The sequence below is a fragment of the Lichenostomus cassidix genome, chromosome 17, assembly GCF_008360975.1.
Source record: "Lichenostomus cassidix isolate B80296 chromosome 17, HeHo_3.0, whole genome shotgun sequence".
NCBI classification, from domain to species: Eukaryota; Metazoa; Chordata; class Aves; order Passeriformes; family Meliphagidae; genus Lichenostomus; species Lichenostomus cassidix.
The window spans coordinates 4,623,423-4,647,552 of NC_139497.1; the positions used below are offsets into that span (position 1 = coordinate 4,623,423).

Sequence of the window (24,130 nt, forward strand, 5' to 3'; positions counted from 1 at the left end):
GCAAATCTTCATTTTTGTCCCTGAAAACTTGCCTTCACATCTGACAGTTTACTTTGGCAAGGTTACTGACTAGTGCTCGTGCTCTCTTGCCCTCCAACGTTTTCAAACATTGAATACTTTAGGGGAAACTCTGCATGCTTCCAGCATCTGAGGTCTGTGCCTCCGAAACAGCAAACATTGCTCAGACTCTTTAAACATTATTTTACAGCATCACTTTGCCTCAGTCTTCTGATCCATGGGGTGTACACATGAAAGACAGCTGGGAAAAAAATCCTTGATCGCTCAACCCATACTGAACTGCAATAAGAGCATTTGCCTTTTTTTTTTTTAAATACCACAAGAGACATTTCTAGCAAAGAAATAATGGTAAGGACAGTGTGCTGTTCAAAGCACTTTCATGCTTTTCCCAGAAAACATGAACATGGATATTCCCACTTAATACACCAGAAAACAGGTAAAGAATTTCAACATTTCCTCAATTCAGACAGTCAAGCAAAGAGATGAGGCTCCAGATCCCATCCCCACCGCTGGCAGCCTGCATGGACTTTGGGAGGACAGCAACACAATTCTCCCCACCCTCTCCCATTCTCTCTCGACTTCTGGAGAATTTCTATTTTATGGAAACACCAGAGTTTTAAGAGAAAGCAACACCTATCTACTTGTTCCTTGTCTGCCTAACAGGGAACTTTTCTGCCACTGCACTGGGGGAAGAGAAAAAAAAGGGAAAGAAAAAAAGAGGAGTTGAACACATATTTGGAGGAGAAAGGTTACATAAATCACAGGAGGAGAGTTCAGTCCTCACGTGCTTCAGCCCAGTGTCATGTTTAGGGAACTGGGATGAAACGAGATGTTAAGAGCAGACCAAGCATCTTGCACACAACTTCTTTTCCATGTGACGAGCATCCCCATCCCTATCCCAATTCTCCTGCAGCTGGAGGAACACAGAAGCCCCACAGCATTTCCTGGCAGTACAAAGGCTGCCCCCCATGAACACCACCCAGCCATTACAATTAAGGTTAATACAATGAGTGCCAGCAGAATTAATGCGGATTACATTTCTGATGAACTCCTGGGGTTCTTACTCCTGGAGAAGAATGCCTCATCTCAAATTAAATTAACCCGCTAGCAGAAGAACCTCACTGTAGGAGAAACACATCCACTTGGAGAGTTAAACACAAAGAGCTATCCGGGATAACTTCCTCTGTAGATAAACAAATTAATTCCCTTTATGCTTCCAGGCAGACACGCTTGTGTGGTCCCTGTGCTACAAACATCATCCTTCAACGTTTCCTCTTTTGTGTCATGGCAAACGGGGCTGTAAATACTTTGAGCAAATACCCTCTGCCTTTCCTGAATGCCATGAAATTAACTGGTGATACAGAAATAAAAGCCATACTGGTAGTGTCACACAACCTCTGCCACTCTGAACTGCTATCAGCTATTAATCCCTCTCACATTTGTTTGTCATATACACATCTTAGAACAAGATCAGTCATGAAATGTGTGCAGATTTCTGGACTACAGTGACTGATGCAACCTTCAACTCGGGCTCTCTGCTGCAGAATGACAAAATAATTTGGTTGGGAGCAGACTCGGAAGGTCTCCAGTTCCAGCTCCTGCTCAGAGGGAGGCTATCTCTCTACATCAGGTTCTTCCAGGCTCTGTGCAGCTAAACTTTAACCAAGTCTGCTGGGTAGTTAAACACTTTTTATCCCCTCATACCTCCCCACGTTTGCCTTATTGCAAGTTTTAAGTGGTGCTTCTCCTCCTTTTGCTGTGCACCTCTGGGAAGAGTCTTTCCAGCCACCAGTTGGGTGGTTATGAAAGCACTGGGACTCCTTCCATCCCCTCTCTCCCTCGGCCCTGGGGGGCACTGCCGGCTCCAGCCCCCGCCAGGCTCCCTCCAGGGTCTCAGCATCTGCTGCAGGGGAAGGAGCTCCAGATGTGGCTCCACAAGAGCCAAAAAGAGGGAAATAATCACTTCCCTCGACCTGCTGGCTCTGCTCTCATTAATGCAATCCAGTATTCATTAGCCTTTATTGTTCATGCTCCTACAAGAGCATAAACCTATTTAGCCAAGGGCCTTTGTGTTTGAGCTGCTTCTAGCGGACAGATATTTATTCTTTACTTTCTTAATGCTACCCAGAATTTGAGGACAGATTTTTTTTCCGAAAGAGAATGATCACATACACAGTGAAAGGACTGGACTCCATGAACAGAAAGTGAGTTTTGGCATGATCCCACGTGTTAGCAGCTGGAGTGAATTTTGTTGCGATACCATTAAAAGCAGCTTGAGTGTTCATCACCCATTTAAAATCTGAGCTTAATTTTGTTTTAAAATCCTCTTCTGAAACATGGAAAGTTAACAGAGTTTCAAGTCCCAAAGTCAGGGCATTTTTTGATAGGCACATTCAGCTGATTTGGGATGGAAGAAGTCACTTGGAACAGAAGTATCACAAACTAGTGGTTAAAGTAAAAGGAGTAAAGGAGCGTGCCAGAAAAAGAGCAAATTCTTGCTTACAGTTAAGTTACCTGTGCCTTATCTTTCTCTTCTATAAATGCAGTTGAGAATTTCCCCACAGGTGATAAAGATTCACTCAGTGCCAGCTGTAAAACAGTTTTTTTGTCTCTGGAGCAACAAAACGTAGAATCACGTAATTTATGAGATGCATTTTTCTTAGTAAGTGGTAAGATTGATTGTGATTTTGGGCATGCATAGGTCACTGTCTTTAGGATTAAAAATAGGTCCATGCCACAGAGTGCTTGCATCCTACACAGCTCTCTTCTGATGGCATCTTTCACATAGTGGAATAACACATCCAACACCATCACCTGATAAAAAATGTGTATATGTGTATATGCAAATGATCAAAGAAGCCTGTGTTGAAATCCATGAATGACCACAGCATGTGCCACAGGCTCAGCTGTAACAAAGCTGGGCTTTGATCTGACAGCAAATGCAGCATTGCCTGTTTTCCTGGGGGCTAGTCCAGCTTTGTCTGACAGATTCCAGTTTTCCTTTGGATTTTCAGATCCTCCACCATTAAACAACTTCATCCACTCTTAGTACCTTCTACAAAGCACCAGATTCAGGAAGACAGTGCTATCTATCAGACAGAGAGGACTAGCAGCTTTAAAATCCTGGCTACTAAACTCTACCTTCTTGGCACATGCAGAACAGAAACTCTGGTGGAGTCTTGTAGAGCTGTTTGCAGTGAATATAACAATTTCAGTGAGTTGAGCACATTGAGTCATGAGAGTTTTGTTGTGATAGAGAAATTCCTTCTGCCAAAGAAAGCATGACAGAAGGTGAGTCCAAGATTGGCAAGGTTAGAGGTGAACGCACATCCCACACCCAGCCAGTTAAAAGCCACCTCAGACTTAAACAACTGTCTCCTCTCTCCTCTTAGTCTGCAGTGACTGTTCAGACACCTTGTAGCTACTCCAAAAGACAAGCGATAACAAGCCTTCCAGGATACTCCAAGGATTCTCCACTTACTTGGCAATGACAGCACTACACAAGAAGGCAGTGACGCTTGGGATTTATTTGTAATATCTGCCACGTAATGAGCAGAGGGTGAGAAAAGTCCTTGCTGGTATTTTCACACAGAATAGGCTCTACATCAGCCCCATAAAACTCTCCAAGTGTGTTCATATACCTCAGGAGAAAGCCCAAGCGACCAGGATACTGAGGGATCTCCAACTACCACTTATTTGGTGAGCTTAGGAATCCATAATACCACTGGCATTCAGCATGCACACCCAGATAAACAGGGCTCAAGTGGTTTTACCACTCTGTCCAGATGAACCTTTGAGCCAGAAATTTGCACAACCACCACCCTAACTTTCCCCAGCACTGCCCTAACCCTGAGCCACTCAACCAGTGCTGCCAGTGTCACTCTTCCAGCTTTTTATGTAGAAACCTCTGTCTTTCCTTTTCAAATTCACACACAAAACATTTTTAGACACCATTATTCCACCTCCCTGTTTAAGCTCTTCTCAAGATCTGGCTGACATGTTTACAACAGCTAGTTAAACCAGCGTGTTAAAAACAAAAGCCTCTTGCTACTACTCTGACCATTCTACAGTAGGTATTATTGTAAATAAAATAAAAACACCCACACATGGATTTGAACAAAGGCAAGTTAACACCAGAGGGCAAAGAGTGTTTTCCTTCCTTCAGTCACCATCCAGCTCAGCTGAAGAGGTATCTGCACGTACAGGGAGATATTAAATACTTCTGGTACTTGAACTTACTAAATCCCACTCTCATAAGTAGAAATTAAAAAAAAAAAAACAAAAAAAGCCCCAAGAAAAGCCAGGTTACAAAAAGTCCACTGTACACATCAATGGAAAAGCCAAGGATTTTGCAATAAAGCATGTGCATTTGTTGGTTTTTCTCCTTGATTTCACAGATGTTTGTTATTTGCAATTTTCATGAGCGAAGGAGGCGGCTGGGAAGTGGTGGGATTTCAGAGATGGGATGTTCAACTATTTGAAATTCCTTTCAAGCAACAGAGCAGAATCCTTATTTTTTTAAGGTAGTAACAAGGCAGAAGGTACTACTAAAATCCTTCAGTGGTGATCTGTCTTCACAAACTACTAAATTCCTGCAGCGGTGATCTGTATTCACTGTACTCATGTAAAAACACAAGACGGGTCATGAGCTCCACAGGGAATTGCTTGGAGCATTAGCATTTGAAGCCTGCAAGGTTAAATTCAAGTCCAAAGGGGCTCATCACACATCACTGAAAAAGTTTTGGGCCTCTTCCACTGAATGCTTTTTGAAACATCTGCAGGCAAAGAAGAAAAAAAAAAAAAAAGAAGCTTCTTGTGCTTTTCAGATCAGAAAAAAAATAGCAGTGTACCTTAAAGACACAAAAATCGCATTAATTCCTAATGACTATAATGACTGAACTTCTATTGTCCAGGCAGTTTATTAAGATTGCAAAAGAGGGAGCAGTGACTGGAAGTTTCTGTGCAATAGGTAGAATTCCAACAGTTTAGGGATCCTGCTGAAGCTCAGCATTTTCTGCCAGCCCAGGGAAGAGAGGGATCACAGACAGCCAGGATACAATCAGAAAACATACATGCTTGGAAAGGATCAGCAAATAAATTTTAGAGAATTATCTTTGCCAAATACTGACTCAGTATTGAGTGGGAGCATTTCCGTATTTCTTCTAAATGAAAAGGCAAAGACATGCAGATGAAAAAGTAAAGGTAAAAGAAGAGGTTAAACAGAGAGCTCAGAGCTGATGACTTCTTTGGGTTTTCTTGTGTAAGGCTGAGCACGTCCACAGGAAGAGCCAGAGGGACCAGTGAACAGGGGTTTGTCCTGGCAGTAACTAAGTGGTTAATTTCTTCCATTCAAGAGCTGAAAAATCTGCCAAAGCAGAAGAGCAGGCCTCGGAGATCAAATTACACATGAGGAGGGGGTGGAAGGGGAGAAGAAGAAAAGAAAACAAGTATTACTGAACCACTGCTGCATGAGACCCAGCGGGGCCTAGGAGGAACATGGAGGAGGAGAGGTTTATCCAGGGCTGGCTGTAAACACTTGGCTGATCCATTCCTCCACCTCACCATTCCCACTGCGGGAACAGCGACCTGTCCTGAGCCCCTGAGCACCAGCCAACATGGAAAAACCTTCTGTGCATCAGCTATTGAATTCCAGCGATGGGACCAGCTGGAACTCCTTTCTCCCACTGGCTCTCTCCACCCAGGCAAAGTGGTTGTGCTGAATTTTCTCTCCCAGCTGGAGAGTTTTGGCTAGGGCATGGATTTATGGATGTGTCCTGCACACTTGCTGCTGCCACAGGTGTGGGAATCACCAAAGTATGCAAAAAGCAAAGAACAGAGCAAATAATGATCCACAAATACCTTGAAGCTGATCACATGAAAGAGGTCTCGCAGCAGTACTCACATTTTCACAGCCATTTCAGGGCTGGTAAAGGTTCCCTTCCCAGTGACACATCATTTCTGTCCTCACTCACCTAAGCTTTTTCAGCACTGAATTCAGCAAAGATTATCATAATTTACTGATACACAGAAAATGTTGAGTAACACACATACAGAGCAACAGGAGAATAGGATAAATTCAATAGCAGAGATCATTTTTCTCTAGGGATCTAATCCTAGACAGTTAGAGCCTTTGAATACTATCAGTATTGACGGGCAGAAACCTTTACAACACACAGATATTTTGACACTGCAATGAGTGTGGGCTTTTTTTTTTCTTTTTTAACAAAAAAAAAACCAAGGAAAAAACCCTCAAAACTCCAACCCAAACCCCCAAACCCCAGTGCCTTCTGCTCAGGAATTCCAGACGTCACTAATTCATCCACAGGGGAATACATATTATTTTGAGAAAGTAGTAGAAGCCCTTTGTAACTATAGAAATAAAAAAGCATCCATATAAGCATAAAAACCACTATATAAAGCCATCTACAGTCACTTGATTTGAATTACACTATTTATCCACCCTCAGGATCTACTCTCAGCCTCCCTCAGATATGCAGGTAAGTGCCTGGTGCTCCACAGCACTAATTGCTTATTATTCCCAGTGTAAGAAATTAAATATATGCTCCCAGAAAGGAAAAGCTTCCAGTTAATTAGAACTGCCTGCAGCAATGGTTCCCTCCAAACAGTTCAGCATTTTATTTTGTTGTCAGGACACAATATAAGAAGTTTTAAGAGTCCTGCTGGGACTATGACGTAAAGGCAGGACCAGTATTTTTTCCTGTGAAGGCTGGGGCTGACAGGAAGAAACTTCAGACAGAAATAAGCTACTTCACCATGAAGAAAGGCAAAAGAAAAAAATATACATACACCTCTGTCCTGGTCCAACTGGAGCAGGGATGCAGGAAGAGATCTCTAATTTACTCATGCACTGCTGAGCATAAACAGATGCAGTTCAAGCACTGAACTCTCACAAAGGTTTAACACTCTTTTTCAATTCCTAAACATAAAACAACATCGAAATAAGCATTAATTTGGATTTTTTTGCAAAAGCTGGGGAACATTCCCTAGGTTGCACCATTAAGACAAAGCAAAAGACTGATGCTGAATTCATAAGGGGCAAAAGTTATTCAACTAAACCCTTTCAGGATGAGTTTCCTTGGTATGCTTAATCATGCTTGTCATATCTGAATATAGATTTAGAAAATGGCGTAAGACTGTGCAATACCTCCATGTTTTCTGCCTTTCCCAGCAAATGTGGAAAGATAAAGGAAGGTGTAAAAAATAAATCAGTGCTACTGATCTCCAGCAACCCCAGAAGTTCCTTTCTGTTCACTCCCCCTTTACCTGCCCATCACTAATCAGAGCCATTCCCAGAACAGATATATTACACGTGGTCTGAGGCTTACAGCTGATTCTGTCTGCTTGCATACCAGACAGAAAACAGGGAGAAGTGCCAAGTACCAAGGAATAACAACCACTGGGACCCTCCAAGCCATCCCACTCTGCTCTGAAGGATGAGCTAGACACTTCTTTCATGTCAGGCTCAGCTGAGTCACTTCACAGTTCAGGGAGAGAAGAGGATCTTGAGGACATGCACAAAGGATTAAACAAACAAACACCAAACTGAAACACCTGTGACTGCTCTGAAAACTTGCACAATGGAGCAGCAGGGCAGGAAGCAGGAAGGTGCTACAGGCAAACACTGAGATGAGTTGGGAAGAGATCCTGCTGCCACAGAGGAAGGGTCCTCAGCCAGTTAACCCCATTTAAACACAGAATGTCTTGGTCCTACCTTTCCTATTTTCTCCCTTTTTCTGGCACTGGTGCTCACAGAACCATGTGGTGACCCAGTTCAAGAATGTGAGCTCTCCTCACTGTGTGTTCACACAAATAACAGTGCTGGCATCATGAGGGGGCCAGCAAAGCTGTTTCTTAATTCAAAATACTGAGCAAACCATCTGTATTGACAAGTTGTATAAACAGCTTAATCTTACCAACCTTTCCTGCTGAGAGAGCTACAAACAAATCCCAAAGAAATAAATGTGAATATAGAACTGGACCAGCTATAGATGGATTTCATTAATCATTCAGAGACCCTCAAATAGAGCACAGAGTTATTCAGTGCTGGGAGACCTGCTGCCACCTGAGATGGAAATACTTCATCCAGCCTCGAGTAACTGGCTGCACTCCAGTCTGGATCTCGGGAATGCAATGCCTCAAATTCCTAGAGAGCTGACAGATACCCAGATATGCAGCAGTGCTGCAATACAGACAACACTCCCTGAAAATACAGCTTGGTGAGAAACCTTCTGGAGTAAGAAGTTCCTCTGCAGCTCCTCTCTAAGCCTCTCCTGATTCTGGGGGTCTTCCATGAAGTTTCAGACAGAAGATACCACAACTCTGTAATTTAATTCACAGCTTTCCCTATTTCTCATTGATTGCCAGTCCACACTGAGGTCTCATGTCAGCAATATGCAAGTTCCTCTGCCTGCCCAGCCAGGTTAGAGATGCTGCATTGAGTTATTACAACAACAAAGACCAAAAAACAGTGAACTAACAAAAGCAACCTGGAACATATAGGAGAAGGAAGGTTCTGGCTTGAAATGACATCAGGTGGGAATACCCAGAGCAAAACCCAACTAACTGGTTTTTGTTAGGCCACACATCCTGATTTCTTCCCTTCTCTTGGTTCACTTCAGTCTTTGCAAGTCCAGCGTGACCAGAGGATTTTCAGAGGGTGAAAGAGCTGCTGTGTTCCCCTAATCCCTCCCTCCCACACACACAGCAGTTAGGGTGCCAGGAGAACCTATTTCAAAATTAATCTCAAAGCAGAGGAACATTCATAGAAGGAATCAGGACTAGAAATCTTCAGCAGCTCTGGAATCAAGGGGGATGAAGCAAGGGGACTGCATGGCAGTAGAGAATATTGAGAGGGTGACACAAAAGGGTTTTAAGCCACGTAACACACCATCTATAAAAAGGAAAAACTCCACAAATCAGGTGATCTGTCATTTTTTAATTCTACCTGAACTGTTTATAAAGGACATCACAAGGTCATTGGATTAGCAGGTTATTGTTTGGAAAGTGCTGATGATAGTTTGGGTCACTTTTGCCTACAGTATCAATCCTTCAAGCAGTGCCTGGACTTTAAGTAAAAAAAAAAAAACCTTTAGGAAAAATAAAGAAATAAGGGGAAATTAACTATTCTGCTTCATCATATGAACAGACATGCCACGATTTTATTCCCAACTCTTCTTTAGATTTCTCCTGTCTTTGTGGATAAACAATTACCTGACTCACTTCTCCATGGTACTCGTGGTACTACATGAATGTGAAACATTCAGTAACACACCCAACACACCAACCTCCAGCTTATAAACCACACTTCTCATACACTTCAGGGGCACTCACATTCTTTCCATCCAGTGGGGCTGCCTCGTGGCTGTGGCACAGGGCAGGATTTTAAGACTCCTGACACTGAACTTGAGGGAGGCTTTTCACAGCTTTTTTTTTTATTCAGCATCACCAATACACCCTGCACCACCTGCGAAACGTCTGCACATGCAGAAATTCTAATTTCAGACATGAAAAGGAGATAGTTCCAAGCTCAACAGATGATTTTTTTTCTCCCCTTGCACAGAAACACTTTGTTTGCATCCCAGAGAAAGGAGGTTTTCATGTGCTGGAGCACCAAGAAGCCTGTCCTGGGAGGAAAACCAGGTATCCCAGATGACAAGCTGTTCCACAGAAATGTTCTGGGACTCCCTGGGGTCTCTTAGCACAGACAGAGGAGTAACAGAAGCACAGTGAGCTCGACAGCCTGAGGACAAAAGTGCTCCAAACCACTTCAGTCTTGAAAGCTTGAGGAGTCAACATTGTATTAATTGGAAAATACAAAGGCTTGCACAAATGCCTGTGAACACTGATTACTGCCCTTTTCTCAATCCACTCTCTTCAAGCTTCTTATAATATCATAAGAAAAAGCAAACATGAACAGCAATGAGGAACAGCCTATTCTGAAACCACTTCCAGGAACAGGGATTGTTTAAACAAAATACATTAAGTGAAACCATCTGTATTAAGGGTCAAACGCCATCTGAGGCTGAATGTGCAGAAATAGCCATTTTACAAAATTTGGGCAATTATCCCTTTGTTGTTTTTGTTTTTAATATGAATAATCAGTTGTGTTGGAGGTGTTACCAAGGGGGCAAAGCTTGAGGAAGGAATTTAACTCCGCGGCTCCCAAGCTGACGGTGCCAAGAAAATATTGCTGTTAATCTTGGTGTAACCCTGTCTGGCATGCTGGGAGGAAGGTTTGCTCAATCCCATGCACAGAGCATCCTCTCCCCAAGCAGTGAGGGGTTCAGGGTGGGGGTCTGGCCGTCCATGGCCCTGGATTGCTCCCCACAGGAGGGTCCCTGTCCTGCTGCCAGACAGTCATTTGAGCTGAATCACAAGGGATGCTGCTTTCACAAGACTTGCTGGCAAAACAGAGGTGACAGAAGAGGCTCAGAGAAGGGGGGGAAAAAAAAGGCAATTTAAAGCTGCAGAGCCACCAAATATGTGTTTTAAGTCGTTTCAGCAGGGAACACTATAGCTGGAATTCAAGGGGATTCAAAGATGGTTGGCCATTGCTAAGGATAAATACTAAGCCAAAATATTCCACATTTATGTGGAGCCTATAAATGGGCATCTTGTATGAGACTGACACATTGTACTGTTTCAAACACATGTTGATCCTTTCCCACCCCAAATCCATCCAACTTATCTGAAACTTAACTTTAAGCAGAGCAGCAGGGGAACCTCAGTGCCTCAAAGCAAAGGGAATGGAGCAAATCCTGGGCACTAAGCTCCTCCAAAGCAAAGGGAATGGAGCAAATCTTGGACCCTAAGCTCCTCAAGTATTTATTTAATATAAAGTGTGAACTGGCATCACTATACAAAGGGGGAAAATCACTATACAAAGGGGGAAAGTGTCACGGAGAGAAACTTGCCTTCAAAAATCCTGCTCATTGCAACAGAGGGAGAACAGCTACATCTGAGTATGGTCTTAGTCACCTGCTGTGGATTTGATAACATCCAATTAACTGCAGAAATATTTCCGTATTCATCACAAGTGAAGTCAGACTGCAATCAAATATTGCAGCTGCAAAGGCTCATTAATCATTTTTTCTGGAAACCAAGAAGGATGATGATGGAAGAGAAAACTATGTTTCGTTTTCAACAAAACTACCTGCAGGAAGGCAAAAAAGAATACCAATTTCTAATTTTTTTAAATTAATATTTACATGCTAATATGTTAATGCCTGCCAGCTCTTTAAGTGGACAAGTATTTAATGGACCCAACATAAATGTAAATGTAAATGCCAGTTATCAGAAGTCAAATTGCACAGCTATGATGTAATGAAATAGCTTTGCTTTATGGGAATGAGGTCACAGGTTTGAAATACAGCCTTAGGTGCAAAAAAAAAAAAAAAAAAAAAAAGATTTTTCACAGAAGTCACAAAACTGTAATGCAATTACTTGCCTAAGCCTAAAAGTTTATAGAAATTTAAATTCAACTGTAAAGATGTAAGTGAGTCATCGATTTGCATTAGGATGGCTGGGGACCATATCACTCCTCAATCAACATGAACTAATGAAGCTTTCCTGGTCTGAATAAAATAGCTGAACTGTAGCACTGAGGTGCATACACATCACAGGCAGAAAATGTTTTTATGTTCTTGATAATAAAGTGTCAGAATAGCTCTGAGGGAGCCCAGGGACTGAGCTGCCCCTGCTCAAAAATCCCTAATGAATGGGAAATTAATTTTTCTCATTTTTCTTCATTCTTGGCTCTCCACAAACTCATTCTTTTATTTACAGAAAAGTCACTCTGGAGGATCATCTTGCCTGTAAAGCACCAGCTTGCTTTGATGCCTCTGACCCTGCCCTGCTCAGATAAACCAACAAAGTTCAGCACCTGAAGCTACTCTGTCCCAGCAGGGAAGGAGCCTGTCTGGAGAGGAGATTTTTCAGGACTTTTTGCTGTGTTCTACTACCTCTGCTATGAGGAGCAGCCTTGTTCTGCTGGCCTGGTAAATAAGAAAATTCTGAAGCAGAACCAATAGGGAATATATGAAGCACAAGACATTGACTTCACTGCTAGGCCACTGTGTACTTTTTCCCTCCAGAAAGGGAGGATGAAGATTAATTCAGCTGTGGTTTTGAGGCACCCAAATACTACATTGGTTCACATCCCTGAAAGCTTTCAAATAAAACAACCAACACACCAACAGTATCATGACAGACCTTGGCTATTTCATCTACAGCAGGAATGGAAAACATTTTAAGGAAAGTCCAGCCAACCCCTGAAATGTCCTGTTGTGGATCTCTATTGGGTTTGAAGGAAGGAGGCATCCCAAATCCACTTTGTCTAGCTGTGGGTGGACACAAAGAGAAAGAGCAGCATCCACTGACAGTGAACCTCCCCATGGTGGTGGCACCTATGACCCTGAAAGGACCTGGGCACGTCCCCACAAACCACACAGGGTTCTGTGACAGGACCTGGGCCATCTCCTGGGGCAGCTGAGCTGGGCCAAGAGCAATCCCAACACAGCTGCACTGCAGCACCAGCCCAGCTCGTAATGCTGTGGAAACCATCCCAAATCTGAAGGCGGTTGAAAACGTTAAGGAAAAGGACAAGTGGGGGCCAACCCGAGAGGCTGCCCCCACCTTCCTTCCTGTCCCTCCCCATAAGTTATTCATTAACATACCAAAACACACATATCAACGAAGAATTCATAGAGATTCCCTAAATACCAAATTACTGAGTATAATGGCAAGGAGAACTTGCTTAACACCCTCTTCCAGTTCCACACCCTGTCCCGAGTGGATCACTCATAAAGCTCCACTTGTATTTTACAGCAACAAAGTCCTTCCTGAACCCCTTCCTCACCAATGCCTTTGGTGAGTGCAGACCATCTCTAAGCAGAGCAGCTGCCACAAATGCTGTGTCTTTAAATCCATCCCCGTTTCGTTTTCCAAGTTTCTGTTTGAGCCATTACAGCTCCCTCAGGACTCCACTGACTCACTGCATTTTCTGGATGACGCAAGCATGCTCTTCTGCACAGCTTCAAAACAGGCAAGGAACATTTCCAGGCAGAAAGTGGCCACCAAAGAACCATGGAAATCAGGTATTCTTCCTGAGCAGGCATCACCCCACGAAGCAGGGGGCAAACTTCAGTTCCTATCCTTATTGCAAACAGATTAATCACTGACACTTCTCCTCCCCAGGAATACTTCTAGGAAAGCTTAGGTTTCCACTCTGAATTCCTGTGGGAAATATTTTGGTCCTGACGGAACACCTATGAGCACTGGTCCACCACTTCCTCTGACCCATCCAGCAATGGCCCTGCTCCCATGGGCCTGCGGTTCCAGCTCTATTATTGATTGCAAACCTCAGTTCTCAAGCTTTTCAAAGCACCCTGAAAATTTGAAATCACACCTAAATTTTCCAAGCTGATTCCCAGTTTCTCATTTCTGTCTTTCCAGCAAGGGCAGGCAGGTAAAAGAAGAGAAAATCTATTCCAGGAGGGAATGTTTAGGGAACACTCTAACAGGTTAAGCACACGTGCTTGTGGCTGGACTCTGTGAAGAGACCTGAAGCCACGATGGGGAAAGATGGATGCAAAAAACACTGGATTGGGAAAAGCATTTTCTGTGACTCAAGACTGAACTCTGTTTCTCTTCCTTCTGAATCCCTTCACTCAGCTCTTTGTGTTCTCCCAATCGCTGCAAGTCAGCAAACAGCCCTTTTATGTACATTTTTTTCATACAGGAATGGTAACAAAAGCAAAATAAACACTGGGCTTCTGACTGATGTTTGCAGCTTGATAGCAAAGGCAGCTGAAAAATTCTGGTTTCTGCTTGTAGCCTTCAGCTTTTATCCACTCTGAAAGATTTCACCATGATAAGAGAGCTGGAAGTGACATAAAAATGTAAAACTGAATAATGAAGTGGAGAACAAATTCAGAGAGAAAGATGAGTGTCTTGTTTTATCATCTCCACTAACATTGGTAACACACATCTTAGGGGAAAGGCCTCCTTGCTGGAGAGCCTGCTCATTCCTCAAGTTAAGGAAGATAAAAATTAAGGAAAATAACCTGTTCACACTTCACTCTCTAGAGCAGAAAGGGAAAAGCCTTTTGCTAGCAGAAGGTTCCTGATTCCTGCCTCAAAAGGAGCACCTAACATTCATTTCCTCACACTGCAGAGTAATACATGTTATCACAAACACTGCAATACCTGAGACCAAGAATGTGGAGAAGATGAGAAGCTTGGAGCCACCAGGAGATGAGCAGGCAGCAGGACTGGAGCATGTACATGCTAATTAGTGCAGGATGGCTTCACATGGGCCAGGAGCTGAGAAACCAGTGCCCTGGCTCCATTCCTACAGCAAAACAAGGGTTTGGAGGGTACCTGCAAAATTTGCTTTAATCCTCATTTTCACTCATTCATTAAAAAAAGAAAAAAGCACACAGAGCTTTGCATTCTCTGTACAGACATTGGGAGTTTTATGTTGAACCATATGTGAAAAAGATGTCTAATGTTAATATATGCAAACAATTTTATTTAGATGTAGATTTTTTAATTAGTATTAGCACTATCTTGGAAAGACAGAGGATTGAGGATCCTGCCAGTTCTTAACAAAAAGAGCAGATTTTCTAAACAGACAAACACACTCTGCTTTACAAACTGTGAACTGAAAACTGCATACAAGGAATGCTTTTGCTCACAATCAAATTACTGGTCATTTATCACGTTTCCACAGCTTAACTAAACGACTTCTCCTAATTTTTTTGTGTCTCCTGGTTCACTCTTAAAGCAACAGAGAAAAGAAATGAGCCACAGAGTCCTGACGTGGGATTAATGCATTGGTGTAGGAAATTGGCAAACTTTTAAGCTGCTTGAAAGCTCTTTTCTCCCAATCAGACTGGATTGGCAGCCCGTGAACCAAGGACACACTAAGGACAGCGCTTAGAAAAGCGTCAGGAATTATGATTCAGAGAGGTGAATCACCAGCAGCTCCCCTGGGGGGTGGATTTGGGATCAGCATCCCCAAACTGCAGCCCCATGCCAGATTACACAACCCCGGGCAGCAAGCACAGGATCATTTATTTGGAGACAGCTCAGGTCCTCGTTCCCAATCCTCTCCCGGCGGAACAGCGCAAGGCGCCTGCTGCTCTCGCTGGGTTGTTTCCACTTGCAGCCTGAGGTTTCTCTTGCCCAAAGCCCACACACCAGCACGGCCCTGCTGCCAAGCACGCGATGGAGCCCTGGCATGGAAGTTGGACTTGATCTTCTCAAGAGCTGTTTGTTATTCAACAGCCACAGACCAGCCAACTTCGCTCTGACTTCACGCGGGAAGAGCAGCAGTGGTGTGCTCCACTCCCCTCTTCCCATTCTAGACATTACCTTTAGATAGCACAGGATTTGTGCTTGCCCAGTAGTTTTACCCCTAGCAAAAGCACATCCCAAGCTCTGCACTAGCCCAAGTCATCCACAGCACTTTCAGAAAGTGCATTTTGTTCCACGGGAAGCTCTAAGGTGCGTTTCTATGAGGGTCCTTTGAATCATGGGTGTGCAAACAGGGAGAGAAATGCTGCAGCCCAGATTTGAAGAGAGCCGATGGCTTTTTGCTCCAGCAGGAACTGTGGAATTTGGCCTGCAGTGCTTCATCCAAGCAGCCATCTGATCTCATGACTAAGTGCATGCAGAGCAATGGGGGTGGTGGGGAGGAAGAGACGCAGGAAGATGGAGCTCTTCTAGTAAACATCTGAGCTGTCTGGAATCAAGGCTGCGCTATTAAAACGAAGCCACTGCTGGTTTTCCAGTATCTTTCCCTCTGTTTATCTCAGTTGCCATGGCTCTCACTTGAATCATCTGCACAAATTGCATACACATGTCCCAAGCCACATTATTTCCACTCGCTCCACAGCTCCAGATCAACTTTCACTCACCTGGCAGCGGCTCGTGCCGAGCAGTGTCATTGTGGCCAGCGACAGAGCGCTGGCTTCACGGACACCCCTGGTTGGAAAACTATGGCAGCTATTTCAAAAAAGGCTGATTAATATTTCACAGAGCGCAGAAAAGGGAAAGAACTCAGAAAAAATGGCCTGATGCTATCCTGCATGACCTGGGTTTTAGGAGAGTTGAGTCTCCACTGTTGACACAACCAAGAGCTCTTCTGGGGCAGCTGGAGCAGGCCAGCTTTGATCTGCTGAAGATGTTCCCCTGATTCTGCAGTGGACAAGCAAGATTGAAAGGAATGGAATCAAAATTCATCTCCCTGGCACATCAAGCTATCTAAATAATCTAATATACTGTCCTCTGGCTGTGGTGCTGTGCCACATGTCCCAAACTAATTACTGACACAATCCAAAACTAGGTACCAGCCCACTGAAAAAGGGTCAGACCCTTGGTGCTGCTGATCCACAGCTCTCAGAAATACACTGAATTGTGTTGGAAACTTGGAGCTTAACAAGGTAACCCTAAAGCATCCTACACCTGCAGTCATAAAAATGTATTTTCTGAGTGTTTCTCTTTGCATCACAGAATTTACAGAAGGCAACCATACCCTGCCTAAAACATACAGCATGAAAACCAAGCTCTACCACTGCTGCCATGTCAAAACTGGGAATATGGAAGATTTCTGCCCCTCCTCCCCCTTCCATCCTCTCCAGACCATTAAGAATCAGAAGGCGAGAGCTGACGCTGTCTGAAAGCAGCAGCTGAGGCAGCACTGCAGACAGGATCCTCTGCCCAGACAGAGGATCTAGTGCTGCTGGAGACAGAAAGACGGCTTAGAGAGACTGCTGTCCTCCGGTGTCAGAGACAGCAGACACCCACACCAGCAGGACAGGCTGCTGCAGCTCAGGTTGCACAAAAACAAGGATCCCTCAGAGCTTGTCTCGGGAATGACTTTTTGTCTGGAACTGAGCAAGATGGAAACATAAGGGGATTGCTGTCGTGGTTCCAGAAGCTGGATTTATCCTCCTCACCTGCTGTCCAGCCCTCAGCTAAGGGAAATCTCACCTGCACTCCCTGGTCACAGCTCAGAAACAGCTCAGAGCTAGCATGATGCTAGAAATGGAAAAGCATTTTCTATAACACCAATGTTCCCACCCTGGGAATTTCAGAAACAAGCAACATACAACAAGGAAACTTCCACTGGAATGTTTAATCGAAACACTATAATGTTTTAATCAAAGTTTGCATTAAGTGAGGAGCAGGGCCAACGTCAGAATCTGTGTTGCCTTCAGCAACCCCATAAAGCTGGCTTATGCTAGAGGAAACTAGTCTTTACCAGGTTTTCTTTCTGTCTGTCTTTATAATCCTGGGTTATAGCTGCAAATTAATAAAAGACCCACTAAAAGGGAAATGGTTTAGTTGTGGCCTTAGCAGTGCAGGGTTAATGGCTGCACTTGATCTTGGAGGGTTTTTCCAACCTCAACAATTCCATAATTCTGTGAATTATAAACTAGTGCTTTGACTTTACTCGGTACTTCCACAATTCTGCACTGAACACAACACAAATTATCTCACTTTGCAGGACACCAGATTTCAGAACCCAAGAAAATTGATCCCAAATTCTTAAGATTACCGATTTGCTTCAGGACTATAGCTGCTGGAAAGGTTCTCCTGGCACCAGGAGCATAAAATCCACTCAAATAGCTTAATACTAGATGGGTTCATGAATGTTTCAACAGGCAAAGTGTTGCCATAGAGCAGCACAAAAAGAGCAAACTTAATTTTTTATTTTATTCTACTGCTCTGACATTCTGGGAGAATTTTACCAGAATTGAATGGAAAGAGAAGATAAAGTAGAATGATTCAATGAAGATATTCTGTGTTTAGTCCAGTACAACATATATGCTGGTCTGACCAGCTCCTACTATGCAGGAAGACTGGCAGAAGGACTTTCCCTGTTTCTCTCTCTATTCCTGGATTAAATCTGGCTGCAAGTTTTTAGGTATGGACCAGCTACCACACAGACAGCAGCCAGGAAACCTGCCTGAAACATATTTTCTTCACTTGAAAAAAGGCTAGCGAGCAGATTCACTGTCTAGAATAAATTAGCAAAAACCTCACCAGCACCGGGATTGTGCCTTTCCACAGAAAGATGAGCAGCATGGCCTGAACTGCCTTTCAGAGGCTGCTCACAAGGTGTGAACGTGTGGATATGTGTCACCCCTGGTGACAACCTGAGACACTCTGCAGTGATGGAGACCTGCCATTTACTGTGTTTGACTGCTCCACAAAAAAGTCCTACCAGCATATGATATTCCAGGGAGTGATTTAATGGGAACTGGTAACATGGCATCTGGAGCAAACTGGGATCGAGGAGCTGAACCCCTGCACTCTGCTTCACATACAAATAAATCCCTGCACCCCATCCTCCTTTACTCTGACATTTGCTGTGGAGAAGCACACACTGGTCAGCTGAGCTCAAACCTTCCCTTCAGTGGTGATGATTTTATTTTAAAAGACTGTCACCAAGTGGCAGAGCTCCGAACGGCTGCGCAGGGTCAGCAGAGCTGCAAACACACCATCAGCTGGAGCAAGAAAACCAAAAATCCACCCTCCCAAGACATCTCAGCACACTGAGGGAAATGTCAGGATAGATCCTGCAACTAAACCAAAAGAAGCCATGGAAAAAAAAAAATTATCTTGGAAGGAAGCTTCAAATACTGTGAGGTTTGCTCTTTCAGTGTAAAAACTGGTAGATTCTGTTTCTGATCCTTCCCTTTGAAGCACAAAAATCACTGACAACAAAGCCTGATGACACTGTTTCATGTGAAACAGCCACCTTGGGGGCTGTAATACAAAAAGAAGGAAAGACACAGCCTCCCACTTTAATCGGCAGTTTGAGTCAAAATGCAATGTTTTATACCTGACATGTAGTGATACAAGTTATTTTTAACTATTATACTTAGTGTTTTCCCAAAGCACTACAAAAAGGCAATTTTTAAGAGTACATACATCTACGCAGAGCAGGCATTTGAGGATTCATCTATTAATCAAGCTGGAGCCTGGCTGGTGAGCTGTTAGCAAACTGCACTTCCATTGTGCCCACAGGGATGGGAGACTCCTCAGCTGCATCAGCCACTCTGCAATCCATATAGGAAGTATAAAATCGATTTGTTTCATCCCATACCTGTCGGTTGCCATCTGCACTACAACAGTAGCCAGGCTGTGCTTTTTGTTACTCCTCCAAGCAAAAGGCCACCGTTTCTCTTTTAAATTGCTTATAATCTTAAATTCATTTGAAGATGTTGATTTCTCTAAGTGTAACTGAAGGTGAGTAAAGACAGAGAAGGGCACTGCCAGGAACCACTAAGATTTACACCAGCAGCAGCCAATTTTTGAGTGTTACTGCTTATATACAGACTATATCCAGAGAGCAGAGACCAACAGAGCACACTGATGGAGCATGTGACACCCAAGTAGTCTCTTGACAGCTGCTGTCAGTGCTTTAGAAAGAGCTTTGATGCACCATCATTAAAGCTACATCAGCTCTCTGGGTCTAAACTTGCAGCAAATCACAGAATCCCAGAATATTCTGAGTTGGAAGGGACCCATAAGGGTCATCAAGTCCTGAAGCTTGGAGATAATTTAGGCTACCTGTGCCTGCTTTCCTGTTCAAAACTTGCCTTCTAGTTTATTTGGGGAGTAAACCAAGTGAGTTTACATCGAGTTTTCTTTGCACTCTCTATTCATTACCCAGAAATCCAAAACAGTGTTAAAGATCTGGGAAGATTTTCAAGAGTAAATTGGAGGTGGTGACTTTCTCACAAGCTTCCCAGCACATAGCTGGTGTTTATTTAGGCTCGCTATAGGGTTTTCTCTTCAATCAACAAAGTTTCCCGTCTCTCAGAAGTTACAGAAGTTTGACAGATTTCCATTTTCTGTTCCAGGCTGGCAGACCCAGCTGCAATGGGCCTGGCTTCACCAGCCGCCCACGAAGGAATTGCTCTGAGCAGTACAAAGAGAGGATGGTGCCACAATTCTCCTGCAAGTGACAGTGTAGTTATAAACAGCATCACCTGAGAGAGGAAAACATCAAATCTGCAAACGGGAGTCTCTGTGCTTCTGCTGTAGCTGTGCAATGCAGTGAAAAACCCAGCCTGCCAGGCTGCAGCCTGGTATTTGTTACAGCACAGCACACCTTCATACCAGGGCTGAAAAAAGGTCAATTTAGCTGCTCCTTTGCTGCTTCCAGCCCTGGAGTTGGGTGGCAAAGCCACAGGGAACCCACCAGACCCACTCCAGGACACTGACAGAGACAGGGACATCTCCTGATTCAGGAGGTTGGGAGCACCAAGGAACCCAACTTATCCCACAGAAATCACACAACAACGATTCCACTTTGCTAATTGCTCTACTCTAGATCCCAAAAATGATGCAAAAGAAACAGCCGCCAGCCACTCCCTGAAATAACCCATCATTTCCACCATCCTTCTTGTCTCTCTCAAAAAAAATAAATCCTTCTGCCACAGCAAACTGATCTGGAAGCTTTACAGCTCCTGGAGGAAATCTTGCCTCATGCCTGGAGACCTTTAGAAAAGCACTGGCAGCAGAATAAATTATTTACAGTACTATTTCTGACAATACCATCTCCATAAATGATACAAGATTGAAGGGTTTAAAAATGTGTGCGTGTGGCATAGGGCCCAAGCATGTGTCTAACAGAAATATTGATTAACTCCATTTCTACAGACTCTGTAAACAGTCTGATGAAAACAGAAACTGCAAGTAGATTTTTTTTTTGTTCCTTTACTGTAAAGTAGGACAAAGCAATCACTTCACCCATTCAAGCTAACCCAAATTAAAGCACTTTTGGACATTTAGGAAATTATTTTCTCTTTAAAGCAATCCGATCTACATGTTGTTTACCTGATTCTAATTCCCGACTTATTCCATTTCCCCAGAATAACTCAGTCAGTCGAGGCTTCTGGCTTGCAGCAAGGTTCCTGCTGTTTACTTAGGTTTTCCAGCTGGGTTGAATGATATGCAAAAAGGTCTGAGGACTTGCTGGAGGTCATACAGAGAGGAAAGTCAGTTGGCTCTGCTGGCGTAATAGCCCTGCACTTTTACAGCTCCCAGGACTTTGCTCTAAGCACCAGGCTAACCTTCCCATCAAAAGATACTAAATCTGTCCTCAACATTTCAAACATTCCCCGGTTCTTAGGAAAAGGCACTTCCCTCCATAAAGAGTTTGAAGCAGCCCTGCTAAAGGGTGTGATGAAAATCTGAAGGCACTGAGTGCACATGCTCACCATTAGAAAATTCAGTGGAAACTGCCGGTGCGCAGTTTTCCATTTTCAACGGCAGAATTTCAAACTTATTTAGGCATGCAATTTAAAAGAAAGGAAACTGCAGAGGATGTTTAAATAGAGCCTGCCTGAATATTTTGTTTAAAGGTACTATTTTCATTTTGGTTAGAATTTATAGGGCAGAACATCCCAGACAATCCATAATGGCCATCAGCCTTCAATTCATCCCAGTCTGGACTCCCTGCACAGCCAAGGACAATCCAACACATTTCCCAATGCCTTTGTGTCTTCCTGCAGAGCCAAAAGGAAGGCAGGGAGTGCTCCCTCAGGTTTTCCCACCCTTACAATTCCACCAGGATAACATGGTCTGCTAAGCAGGGCTCTGGAGCATTGGATTGGCTGCAGAGCTTTTGATTTGTGATGTTTGCAGGTTTCGTCCTAGAGCAGCACCAGGGACACAACCACTGGAAGAGCAATTCACCTCCCTTGTGCCATTGCAAATGTCTTTGACATAAACAACCCCACCCGAAATACTGACAAGACAAAAGCAAGGGCTGTAAGCTCCTATTTGAACACAGCACTGACACTAAGAGAGATTAACAATGATATTTTGGAGAAAAGGCATTTTTGCTGGTAATTCAACACCCACTCCTGTCCATTGGGGCAGAACCACTACAATCCATTCTCTCCAAGAACTGCAGGGCCCTCCAGCAAAAGACTATCTCACTTCATTGCTTCACCCCAATAGGCCTCCTGCCCTTCAACATTTATGCCTCTGTCATCTAAAACCCACTGATTTTCACTTCCAAGCTCTTCAAATTCATGCCCTGATGTTCCTCAGCTCCTCTTCTCTTCCATCCCAGAATAATTCAGGCAATTGTACTTCTGAGACCTGCTCTGCCAGCTCAGCTGTTCTAATGCCCTCTGGCTCCAGTGTGGCTCCTCAGCTCTTCCTTTTGCTCCTCCACAGCACCAATATTGCATCAACTCCCATGTCTCAGTTTAGTATTCTTTAAACTTTCTTCTTCTTTTCAGCCTTCACAGTTTATTCTCTTTATTTTCTCCCAGTGTTCCTCACTCTATTCTCCTAATGGACATCTCCAATTAAACCTTAATTATATCTCGTACCAGCAGCTGTTCTCAGGCTGATGAGCACACTCTAGAAGAAAACCCAAGGCAAAAGGTCTTGCCTGTTAGACACTTTGCTATAATCCAAAGGTCACACGTACAGACACATAACCCAGTAATTTACACTTACTCCAGCATTACAGATTTCTTTTTCTGTTTAAATTACTTTGGAAGAGGTTACCCTATCCTTAACAAGGTTAAGTATCTTTGCATGGTGAACATTGCAGATGTCTAAAGCTTGGCAAGCTGTGTTGCTGGGACAGCAATGGTGGCTGGCTGGTTTAGCACATCAGTCACAGGATGAGGTCTTCTCTAGGTGCCATCCCTTCCTGTCACAGCATTCCTGTGCCTCAGGACCTGAGCTGGTCTCTAGGCTCCAGTTAAGGGGGCCTCAGGTCTGGCTCTGGGGTTACCACGGTTCTCCAGCCTGACCATGAACCAGCCAGGACAGGGGGTGGGGATGGAGAGGCCAAGTTATGCCAGGAATGAGCCTGGGGAATGCAGCAGAGGTCACATTGCAGAGCGGGTACCGACACATGCCGCTCGTTCCAGCCCGCAGCTTGCTGAAACTCCTGGATGGAGGGCTCTCCCAAAGCCTGGGAAACTAGCAGTGGGCGATGACCTGCACCCACTGGATCCTCATCCTGTTTAGCATATGCCAAATACAATAAGATGCATTAAGTCAAGTCTTTGCTCTACCCAGCGCATGATGTGATTGGCAGAATAACCTTTTTTCCCCCTCTAATTCTGCTGATAGTATGTAATTCTGTTCATCCCTTTAGCCTTAGCCAAATATTTATGTCAAGCTGGGAAAAAAATGCCAGGCACAGAGCAGGGGGTGAAGGGAAAGCAATCTAGAAAAGGCTTATAAACCAATTTCAGTGCATAAAGAACTGACTTCTGCACAGTCATACTCAGATTAACAATCAGGTCCCTATGCTGGCCATTCCTTTTTTTAATTAACCTTCAACAGGTTAAACAACCCAAGACAACGCTATTAGATGATCAATAAGCCTAGGTGCAAATTCCATACACACCACACAAATGTTTTATTGGGTTAGGATAAAATTCCAATTGCTTGTTAGACACAGGAACTGCCTGCTAGTGGGGGGCAGATGGACCCTAAAGTACTAATGGTCCCACACACTCATGGATACTGCCTGGACTGCACTCGATTCTTCAGTCATGCTGCTGCTCCCAGGCAGGGATCTAACACATACATCACTTCTAACACTTACCCGGTTCTGGATGAACGGGAAAATTCATTATTCATCTAATTTTAAGTAACAGCCAAATGGCCCAATCATCAGCAGAGTGCCCCAATGCTGTGCCAACACAGATGAGGAACAGCTTCTCTCTGATGCAAAGGGCTCAGTGCTGGAGCTCTTGGGTTAAGAATACGCCATCGTTTTCTTAGGAGATTCAAAAGCAAAGCCATAAATTATTTTCTAATTGTCTAGTGGTGAACAAAGGCAAAATGGGCCTGCTGTGTCGCAACTCTTCCAAAGGCACACGTGAATAAACAGGACTGCTGGAAGCCTAACAAACTGACAGCCCATCCCAGGGAACACAAAGAGGAATGTTTGCCTAAACGCTGTCTTTCAGCAAGACTGTAATCAAAGGAAAAAAAAACATGTATGATAAGAAAGATTCCTGGTGGTTCTGGCACAGCAATTATTCTCTACATAATTGGGAAAGTTTGGAAGCACTTGACTACGCTGTTCTGA

At 43.8% G+C, this 24,130-nt stretch overlaps 1 protein-coding gene across 1 annotated transcript in view; it reads right to left on the reverse strand.

The window, feature by feature from the left end:
- ABL1 (ABL proto-oncogene 1, non-receptor tyrosine kinase) overlaps positions 1-24,130 on the reverse strand; it is a 77,041-nt gene that overhangs the window by 33,065 nt on the left and 19,846 nt on the right. The window lies entirely within an intron of this gene.